The 10714-nt window shown below is 56.5% G+C and overlaps 1 long non-coding RNA gene across 1 annotated transcript; it reads right to left on the minus strand.

Annotated features, from left to right (window-relative positions):
* Positions 1-2629, minus strand: LOC141408876 (uncharacterized). The gene is made up of 2 exons (XR_012426386.1): positions 1298-2629; positions 1-1060 (listed from the first exon to the last, which is right to left on the minus strand). It is a non-coding gene; the product is annotated as an uncharacterized lncRNA (long non-coding RNA).
* Between the last annotated feature and the right edge of the window lie 8085 nt (positions 2630-10714).

Consider the following 10714-nt stretch of genomic DNA (forward strand, 5'->3'; position numbering starts at 1 on the left):
TTTTTCATTTTTAAAATAGTTCCGTCTGCTATGTGCAAACAGTGGAAATGCAACTTGAACTAGCCTAAGCAAGAAGTCGATTTTATGGAAGGATAGGTGGAGTGTCTCCTGACCGGCTGTGCCGTGGGAAAGGCCAGGTGTGGCTGGGCTGGAAGCAGCTGAGCCAGGGACCCAGTGCCAGCGAGGCTGGCCCCCCTTCGTTCCTCCCGCAGTGCCTGCCTGTCTTCCTGTCGCTGCAGAGGGGCTCCCTCCTCACAGGAGAAAACATGGCCCCAGGGTTTCACCCCTTGGAGAGAGAACAGCCTCACTCACTCTCAGGCCTGATCCCCAAATTCCCATGTAAGGGAATTCCCCGGTGGGGACCAGTGCCCACCTTCGGGTGAATCAACCACAGCGGGGGTCTCATCACACTCGGGGCCCTGCATCTCTGCACCTTAGTGCGTCCTCTGAACGCACGGAACTGAAACCCCAGCAGATGATGCAGTTTCCAGCCGGGAGGGCCAGCGGGGGCAGAGGCAAGAAGGTCCCAGCTGGACGAGGCTGGTGGGCGAGGCAGAGGCCGTCGCCAGGCCCCTCTCTGCTCTCCCCTGCACCCGCTGCCCCTGGCACAGTCTCAATTCCCCTCTTCCCTTCAGAAGAAGAGCCCCCTGCCGGTGGTTCTCACTCTGGAGCAGGGCACGGTGGCCACACTCAGAGCCTCCCATCCTGCACTGGGGGCCCAGGAATCTGCATTTCCAACATGGTTACAGATGGTGCTGATGCTACAGCTCCGGGAACCCCACTTTGAGAACTAAGTGGGGAGAGGTCTTTCCAAACACAGCTGCACCAGCGCCCACCCCCAACGGGAGACAGCACATGCCTTCCGAATGCTCAGAGGGGAAGCCTGCGTCCGCCTCCCAGCGCTGTGGTCTCCAGTCTTCCCCGCGGTGAGGGCCCCGGTCACCGGCTCGTCCGCCTCCCAGCCCTGTTGTCTCCAGTCTTCCCCGCGGTGAGGGCCCTGGGCACTGGCTCCGCCCTTTAGGCACAGCAGGGAGGGTTCAGGGTTGGCTGCTGGCCATGGCTGAGACATAAGAGACCCAGGATGAGTGCTTGGGTGGCTTCTCCATCCACCTGTGAGACCCCTGAGGGCCCACCTCGTTGTCTCACCTGACTCCCACCCAATCCCCACCTCAAACCTGACCCCCATTCAACCCCCACCTCTCACCCTACCTCTCAACCAACCCCCACCCAACCCTCACCTGACCTCTTCACACCCCACCTCTACTGCAGTCTGGCGCAGCCCGTGTCCCCTACTCACACTGGCTGTGCCTCCCTGCAGCGCTGAGCTCATGGCCCTGTTGTGGCTTCTGCTCCTGCCCCATGCGAGGGCACGGCCCACGTCTGCTCTTCTCAGCTGTTTTGCCAAGGACACCAGACGACGTGTTTCTGGAATACTTCATGCCACTTCAGCACCTTGAACAAACCAGGCCCCCGTTTTGCACGTGCGTGGCCCTTCTCACTGGGTCAGCACCCCTGGGTCCTTCAGGACTCCACCCGGGGTGGGGGGCGACAGCTCCCGCAGGAAGCCCCTCTGCCCTGGTCCCATCAGAATCATCCACGGACACACCTGTCGCCTCCAGGGTGGGGCCGACCACACAGCAACGCCCCCGGCCTCTCCCGGGAATGAACTTTGACTTCTCCTCCACGCTGACCGCGCAGCCCTGAAGGGTTTGTAGTGAACTTGTAGAAAATGGAAAAGGTGACGCTGCTGGCCCAGCGTGTTTGGTTCTGTGGACCCAGCAGCCTGGTGTCTGACTTAGCAATTCCGTGACACTGCTGCTTCCACCGGCTGCAGAATCAAAGCTTTCAGGGGCGTGTCCAGCCAGCTCCTGAGTCTTTTCTGGGCCCCCCACTCGTGAGCCAGGTCAACCTAACGTGCGTTCGGCTCCCATTTATGTGAGGGTGGTGACGTTCTAACAACTTGAGACCACGACCATGCCCAGGGGAGTTTCTGGCGTGTTTCCAGACACAGCTGAGGCTGGGTGAGTGAGGGCTGAGATGTGCGGCCTCAGGCCTTTCCCCGGACCTGGCCCCTCCCTGGACACTCCCCACACCCTGCCTGTCGTCCCCACACTCCCCTCAGCATTCATACACGGGGCACTGCTCTGTGTCCTGCACTCGGAGGAAACGGGGGGCTCAGGCAGGTGGGTGGTCTGTCCTCAGGACAATCCAAATCCCTGACCTAAACTTCTTTTTTTTTTTTTTTTGAGACGGAGTCTCGTTCTGTCATCCAGGCTGGAGTGCAGTGGCACTATCTCCTCTCACTGCAAGCTCCGCCTCCCAGGTTCACGCCATTCTCCTGCCTCAGCCTCCCAAGTAGCTGGGACTACAGGCACCCGCCACCACGCCTGGCTAATTATTTGTATTTTTAGTAGAGACGGGGTTTCACCGTGTTAGCCAGGATGGTCTTGATCTCCTGACTTCGTGATCCGCCCGCCTCGGCCTCTCAAAGTGCTGGGATTACAGGCGTGAGCCACTGCACCCGGCCAACCTAAACTTCTTCACTCCCATCTCGTGCTCACCATCGTGCAGCCTCTTTTTTTTTTTTTCTTTTTTCATACAGTCTCACTCTGTCACCCAGGCTGGAGTGCAGTGGCCGGATCTCAGCTCACTGCAAGCTCCGCCTCCCGGGTTCACGCCATTCTCCTGCCTCAGCCTCCCGTGTAGCTGGGACTACAGGCACCCGCCACCACGCCCAGCTAATTTTTTTTTTTTTTTTTTTTTGTATTTTTAGTAGAGACGGGGTTTCACTGTGTTAGCCAGGATGGTCTCCAACTCCTGACCTTGTGATCCGTCCGCCTCAGCCTCCCAAAGTGCTGGGATTAAAGATGTGAGCCACCGTGCCCGACCCATGCAGCCTCTTAATGAACCACTTCCCACCCTCCGGAGCCAGGACCCCCCGGAGCCAGGCAGGGCACGCTGTGGACAGGGACGGGTCTGAGCTGGTCTTGAGTCGGTGGAACCCTGGAAGAAGTGGCTCCGTCATTCTGGTTGCCTGGGCCATCAGGCCCTGCAGGTGTGGATCTGGGACAGTGAGGATGCAGGACTGGTCTGCAGCTGCAGATTCCAAAGGCAGGAGCCCAGAGTCCCCATCTTCAAAGACTACCACTTTGCAGGTACAGTTTCAGTAGATTAATCTGGGGGCACACAAACATTTGGTCCATCATACGGCCCATGGTGGGGGGTACCTGGGTACCACCGAGGGTGGGAACAAGCTGTGGAATGTGGAGCCCACCCTACAGAACCTGGGTGGGGAGGTGGGTGCGGCTGTCCCCTTGTCCTCTGGTCCAGGAGCCCTCGGATGGCCCTCAGTACTAAGGGAGGTTGTTTTCAACCCAGCCTGTCGATGCTTGGGCCCGAGGGTTCTTGGCTGGGGTGCACCCTGAGCACTGTGGGGTGTTGGGCAATGTCCTGGCCCCCGTACGTTAGATGCCAGCAACACCGCCACCTCCTGCAACAATCAGAAATGCCCCCAGAATTGTCAAAGTGGGGGTCCTGCCCTTCCCAACATTTGAAGAGAAATTTTATTTCCATGTGGCAGCCTCTCTCCCGAGAGCCTCATCCTGTCCCCGCACTGCAGGGCGCGTTCCCAATGTTGGCCTCGGTCCTGGTGGCTCCTGCCAGCATCTCCTGGGCAGCTGTGACTGCTGTTTCCACTGGGTCGAGGTGTCTGCCGTGGCCAATCATGCAGTGGAGAGCATGGCCATGGGGACAGCAGGGCTGGGGGCAAGGGAGGATCCAGAAGCATCTGGCCTGGGGCCGACGGGCAGTGACCACCTCAGGACACCCGAGGTTCACCCATGTTCGCCTCCCAGAAACCCTGAGAGATAGGTTTCTGTGTTGGCCAGGCTGGTCTCGAACTCCTGACCTCAAGTGATCTACCTGCCTTGGCCTCCCAAAGTGACTCATGTCTGTAATTCTGGCACTTTGGTCGTTAACCACATTCATGCTGCAGTGCAGCCGTCACCACCCTCCCTCTCCAGGTCTTCTCTATCTCCCCAAACAGACCTCGGTCCCGCCGAACCTCAGCTCTCCGTCCGTTCTCCCCCACCCCTGCAACATCATTTACCTTCCGTCTCTACAGCTGTGACGACTCTAGAGCCCTCGTAGAAGTGGAATGACACAGTGTTGTATTTCTGTGGCTGGCTTATTTCACTGAGCATAACGCCCTCCAGTTTCATCCATGTTGTAGCGTGTGTCAGAAGCACCTACGTTTTGGGGCTGGGTGCAGTGGCTCAGGCCAATGATCCCAGCACTTTGGGAGGCCACAGTGGGCGGATCACTTGAAGTCAGGAGTTCAAGCCCAGCCTGGCCAACATGGTGAAACCCCGTCTCTACTAAAAATACAAAAATTAGCTGGGTGTGGTGGCGCATGCCTGTGATCCCAGCTACTCGGGAAGCTAAGGCAGGAGACTCACTTGAACCCAGGAGGCAGAGGTTGCAGTGAGCCGAGATTGCACCATGGCACTCCAGCCTGGGAGACAGAACAAGACTCTGTCTCAAAAAAAAAGTACTCCTTTTATTTTTTTTGAGACGGAGTCTCGCTCTGTTGCCCAGGCTGGAATGCAGTGGCACAATCTCGGCTCACTGCAACCTCCATCTCTCGAGTTCAAGTGATTCTCCTGCCTCAGCTTCCCAAGTAGCTGGGACTACAGGCACGTACCACCATGTCCCAATAATTTTTTGTAATCATTTTTTCTTTCTTTCTTTCTTTCTTTTCTTTTTTGAGATGAAATCTCACTCTGTCACTCAGACTGGAGTGCAGTGGTGTGATCTCGGCTCACTGCAACCTCTGCCTTCTGAGTTCAAGTGATTCTTCTGCCTCAGCCTCCCGAGTAGCTGGGATGACAGGAATGTGCTACCAGGCTGGGCTAATTTTTGTATTTTTAGTAGAGATGGGGTTTTATCATCTTGGCCAGGCTGGTCTTGAACTCCTGACATTATGATCCACCCGCCTTGGCCTCCCAAAGTGCTGGGATGACAGGCGTGAGCCACCGCATCCGGCCCTGGCTGAATAATATTATCGTATGGAAATGCTGCTTGGGGTCCATCCATTCTTTCCTCGGCGGACACTTGGACAGCTTCGTCTCTTGGCCACCGTAGGTTGAGCTGCTGTGAACACTGTATACGCGCCTCTGCGTAGATGTCTGTTTGAATTTCTCCTGGGCATATACGTAGGAGTAGAATTGCTGGATCACGCGGTAGCTCTCCATTCGATGGTTTGAGGAGCTGCCAGACGTGGGTTGTGTTTTTGCAGCAAGAACTCATTCTGCGGTTTGTCCTGCAGTGGGTGTTTTGTGGCATCAGTCGACGGTGTCTGGCCTAGAGCACGGTTGTGGTGCGTGGGGGGCCCCACTGCGGAAGGTGGAGAGGAGGAGGAACACCTGCCACCTCCGGGCAATACACGAGGAATTTTTTTACATAATGCGACATTTTTATACCATCAGACTATTAGAAAGTATTTCTTTCTTAAGTTTCATTCTCTGATGCCTAGATAAAAATAGACTGAGGAACTGTAAAAAGACACTGACCATATTTCCCTGAAAGCCGGGCACTCGAGCATTGGAACTAACTCTTCTTTTTTCTCTCCTCTGCTGTCAAGAAGTAAATAGAAACGAACAGCTGAGCAGTTTGGATGTACGTTTGCTGATGACTCACCAAGCATTCACAGCCAGGGGGCCAGTTGCTCTTCTGCTATAGAAAGAAAATCTATTTTGGCTGGGCGCGGTGGCTCACGCCTGTAATCCCAGCACTTTGGGAGGCTGAGGCAGGTGGATCCCGAGGTCAGGAGTTCAAGACCAGCCTGGCCAAGATGATGAAACCCCCGTCTCTACTAAAAACACAAAAATTAGCCAGTCATGGTGGCAGGCGCCTGTAATCCCAGCTACTCCGGAGGCTGAGGCAGCAGAATCGCTTGAACCCGGGGGCGGAGCTTGCAGTGAGCTGAGATTGTGCCACTGCACTCCAGCCTGAGCGACAGACTCTGTCTCAAAAAAAAGAGACTCTGTCTCAAAAAAAAAAAAAAAAAGAAAGAAAGAAACAAAGAAAGAAAACCTATTTTAAGCAAAACTGTAACCTCATGGATGCCCCATATGTACCAGAGCCCTGAAGACAAAACCCATTTTCACATAGGGCTCCTGCCACAGCCCCTGCCACTGCCCCACCCACTGCCGCCATGCCTCACCCCCTTACCACCTGCCCTGCCCACTGCCCCCGTGCCCTGCCCCCTTACCACCCTTCCCACCCACTGCCCGGGTCCCTCTCCCCTTACCACCCACCCAACCAGTGCCCCCATGTCTTCCCCCTGCTGCATCCCCCACTCTCACTCCACCCACTGCCCTGGTTTTCCACCCCGTCTCCTGCCCCCATGCCGGGTCCCTGCTCCACCCACCCCTCCCACTGACCCCCATGCCCCGCCTCCTGTACCACCCCTGACCCCACCCACTGCCCCATGCCCCGCCCCCTGTACCATGCCCCACCCCACTGCCTCCCCTTTCCACCCACTGCCCCCATGACCCACCCCTGCCCCCGTGTTCCACCCCTGTCCCCTGCCCGCCCACTGTGCCCGGCCCCTGCTCCACCTGCCCTACCCAGGGCTTCACTCGCCCCACCCACTGCCCCCATGCCTGCCCTCTGCTCCACCATTCCACCTCTGCCCTCCTGCCATGCTCTCCCTATCCCTCTCTGCACACCCCACCTGCACCTGCTCATCCCCACCCTCAGCAGCCGGAGCTGTAGCTGCTGGACGGGTAGGGGAGGTCTGGGTGGGCCCGGGTGAGGGACCGAGGAGACCCCTCAGGTGTGTGTTCACAGACCCCAGGGTGATGAGGCTCCCACAGCCCAGGTGGGCGTGTCCTGCGTGGCCAGAGGAGCTAGGGGTGGGGGCCGGGGAAGACAGGGCCTCACACAAGGCTGGGCACAGCTCCTCTTGGCCTGTACCTGGGGAGGGCAGCACTGATCCCTGGGCAGGCTGCGGCTCGGGCCTGCCCAGCTCTACGTGGCTGCTGCCTGTCCTGGACCCCAGGCGTCCACACCTCATGCTAGGTGTTCTGCAGCCTCCAAGGCTCAGACCCTGGGTGTACACACCCCACGCCAGTGGACACTGGAGTGTCCAGCCTCCAAGGCTTGTGTCCTTGTGTTCTTGCCCCACCTCCTGCCAGGTTTCTGCCCCGATGGTTCACACCAGGCGGACCCGAGTAGAGAAGATGGGACGGGTCTGGGCTCACATGGGTGCTCTATCGTTTCTGTTCCGGAAAGTTCGAGCAGACCCTCCCGCCCCCCGTTCCCGCCTGGCTCTACAGTTCAGAGCCGCCAGGGTTCCCACTCAGGCTCTGGGGAGCTTGAAAACCCCTCAGTTGTCAGGGAGAGGGATGCAGGCTAAACATACAGGCTTCAATTGGAGCGGGTGCTCCAGCTGTTGGTGGCCAAAGGCAACCCGTTCTGAGCTACGTGGCAGCTCCTAAGCTGGTCACGGCCCCCACAGCGGCCTGCACGGGCAGCCTCCCCCAGCACCAGTGCCTGCTGTGGGGAGAATCTTGGGTTTTGAGTGGGTCAAGCAGGACCGGCTTCACGGAGGGCAGGGGGAGCATTGCTCCCTGGTCTCAGCCCAGGCCCTTGCCTGAGGAGGTCAGCAGCTGCGGCTGAGGGGGAGGCGGGGCTGCCAGAAGGAGCAGGGCACTGGAGGAGGGGAGGACAGGAAGGAGGTGGATGAACGGGGACCCTTCAACAGGCGCCACCTTTCAAAGCCAGAGCAGGCACAGCCATTCCCCAGGGTACGGGGGGACCTATCTGCTCTTCCTAGCACCACGGCAGCTTCACTTAGAATGGAGGTGATGCCGCAGGCCCCTGCAGAGGCTGCACCAGCTGTGGGCAGCCCTGAGACGGCCAGACCCCACACAGGCTGACAGGAGCCACGTGGAGGACAGAAAGGCTCCGCTCCGGCAGGCTCAGCTACGCCCCCTAGTTAGGGCCAACCCCCTCCTGGGAACACTTGTTTCTGTCCGTTCATGTCTTTAATCCACATCCCACTTGGCGAGTGTTGTGAGCTTCATTTTGCGTACTTGGAGGTGAGAGGGAGTGAGAACTTTGGCTGAGGTGGAATCCTGACTCCACCGCCTCCCAGCCAGGTTGCCAAGTTGTTTGGGCAGCAGTGCCCCCTCTGGGCCTCAGTTTCCCCGTGTCTCCAGTGGGAACGGCCCCTTGCACATGTGAGGTGTTTAGAGCTGCCGGCACAGGAGCTACCCAGTTATATCAGTTGACATTGGCTGTTGGGTGGAGCCTCAGTTCTGTGCCCGTTACCCGCCAACACCCCGGGTGTGCGCATTACCCAAGTCCAACAGAGTTTTGTTTAATTTTTGATGATTGCAGCACAGTAGCCAAACTCATCCTACTCATCAGCATATCCTGGGCATCTCAGGGAGCCACAAGATGAAAATGTGCCACCAGCTCCTCCACTGCCCTGGGCCATCCTGGCCACAGTAGACACCATGTTTTTTTTTTTTGAGTCAGATTCTCACTCTGTCACCCAGTTTGGAGGGCAGCGGTGCGATCTCAGCTGACTACAACCTCCGCCTCCTGGGTTCAAGTGATTCTCCTGCTTCAGCCTCCCGAGTAGCTGGGATTACAGGCCCACGCCACCGCACCCAGCTGATTTTTGTATTTTTAGTAGAGACGGGGTTTCACCATGTTAGCCAGGCTGGTTTCCAACTCCTGACCTCAGGTGATCCACCTGCCTCGGCCTCCCAAAGTGCTGGGATTACAGGCACGAGCCACTGCGCCCGGCTGGGAGACACTTTCTGAGTGCACTGTGCACCAGGCTCTGTGGTAATGTCAGGGGATCCTCGGGGTGTCGCTTCGCCAGCTGGAAACCTCTGTGGCTGGTCGCACCTTTGCCCACGTTTTTACTCAGGACCACTGGGCTCGTTCTGTGCACTTGGCCTGGCAGGCTGTGCTCAGCTCATGGCACTGGTATGAATCTCAGATCTGCCAGGCATGGAGTGGCGAGGGGTATGTGAGCGAGAAATCATGAGGTCTGGCCACTGCACAGCCAGGCACCCTGGCCATGGTGGAGCAGGCCATTTCTGGTGCCACTGGGGGTACCCTGCGAGGCTGCAGCTGGACCAGGCACCACCGTGCCTGGCCGAGAAAGTGTTTTCAAGAGTGACTTTTGGCCAGGCATGGTGGCTCATGCCTGTAATCCCAGCACTTTGGGAGGCCAAGGCAGGCAAATTACCTGAGGTCAGGAGTTCAAGACCAGCCTGGCCAACATGGCGAAACTTCATCTCTACCAAAAATACAAAAATGAGCCGGGTATAGTGGTGTGCGCCTGTAATCCCAGCTACTCTGGAGGCTGAGGCAGGAGAATCGCTTGAACTTGGGAGGCAGAGGTTGCAGTGAGCTGACATAGCACCACTGCCCTCCAGCCTGGGCGACAGGGTGTGAGACTCCATCACAAAAAAAAAAAAAAAAAAAAAAAAAAAAAGTTCTCAACAAAAACGTAATGGTTGCATAGTTCTGATGAAAATGTTCATGTTCTTGGCATGGAGTTAAAATGTCCAAACGGGGCCGGGTGCGGTGGCTCAAGCCTGTAATCCCAGCACTTTGGGAGGCTGAGACGGGTGGATCACAAGGTCAGGAGATCGAGACCATCCTGGCTAATATGGTGAAACCCCGTCTCTACTAAAAATACAAAAAACTAGCCGGGCGTGGTGGCGGGCGCCTGTAGTCCCAGCTACTTGGGAGGCTGAGGCAGGAGAATGGCGTGAACCCGGGAGGCGGAGCTTGCAGTGAGCCGAGATCGCGCCACTGCACCCCAGCCTGGGCGATACAGCGATACTCCATCTCAAAAAAAAAAAAAAAAAAAAAAAAATGTCCAAACGGTCAAGGCCATAGATAAAAACAGGGACATCCACAGGCCCTGGCTGAGAGGAGAAGCATACAGGGAGTGGTTCACACACTCCACGGCCTTTAGAGTACCTTTTAATTCTCTCATTCTTCTCTAAAGTGTTCCTTGGTTTATCTATTACCATTTGTAGATTTTCATTTGTTCTTTTTTTTTTTTTTTTTTGAGATGGAGTTTTGTTCTTGTCACCCAGTCTGGGGAGCAATGGCACCATCTCGGCTCACTGCAACCTCCGCCTCCCGGGTTCAAGCGATTCTCCTGACTCAGCCTCCCAAGTAGCTGGGATTACAGGAGCCCACCACCACGCCCGGCTAATCTTTTTTGCTTTTTAAAATTGTGAAATGCAGTATACACACAGAAAAGTGCGTGAACACACACATACATACCATTTAATAAATAATTATAAAGTGATCCACCTGCCTTGGCCTCCCAAAGTGCTGGGATTACAGGCGTGAGCCACCGCACCTGGCCTCAGGAGAGGATTTGTGTTTGCTTCTCCCAATGTCCGGGGAAGCGAGATTTCCTATTTGCTTTAGACTAAAATCTATACTTGAATTTTTTGTTTACCGTAGGTAATATTAATTAGGGTTGTAATCCATGCAAGGGCCGACTATGGGAACGGTTTCTATGAACCATCCTTTGCTGAAGGCTGAAACCTCTTCGTCTCCTGGCAGAGTTCGTCTTCAGGCCTTCTTGCAGTTAGTTCATCCTTGTGTTGAGAGCTGTGTCAGGGTTCTCCAAAGAGACGGAACCAGTAGGATGTAGACATAGATC

This window comes from Macaca fascicularis, chromosome 16, assembly GCF_037993035.2.
Source record: "Macaca fascicularis isolate 582-1 chromosome 16, T2T-MFA8v1.1".
Classification (NCBI taxonomy): Eukaryota; Metazoa; Chordata; class Mammalia; order Primates; family Cercopithecidae; genus Macaca; species Macaca fascicularis.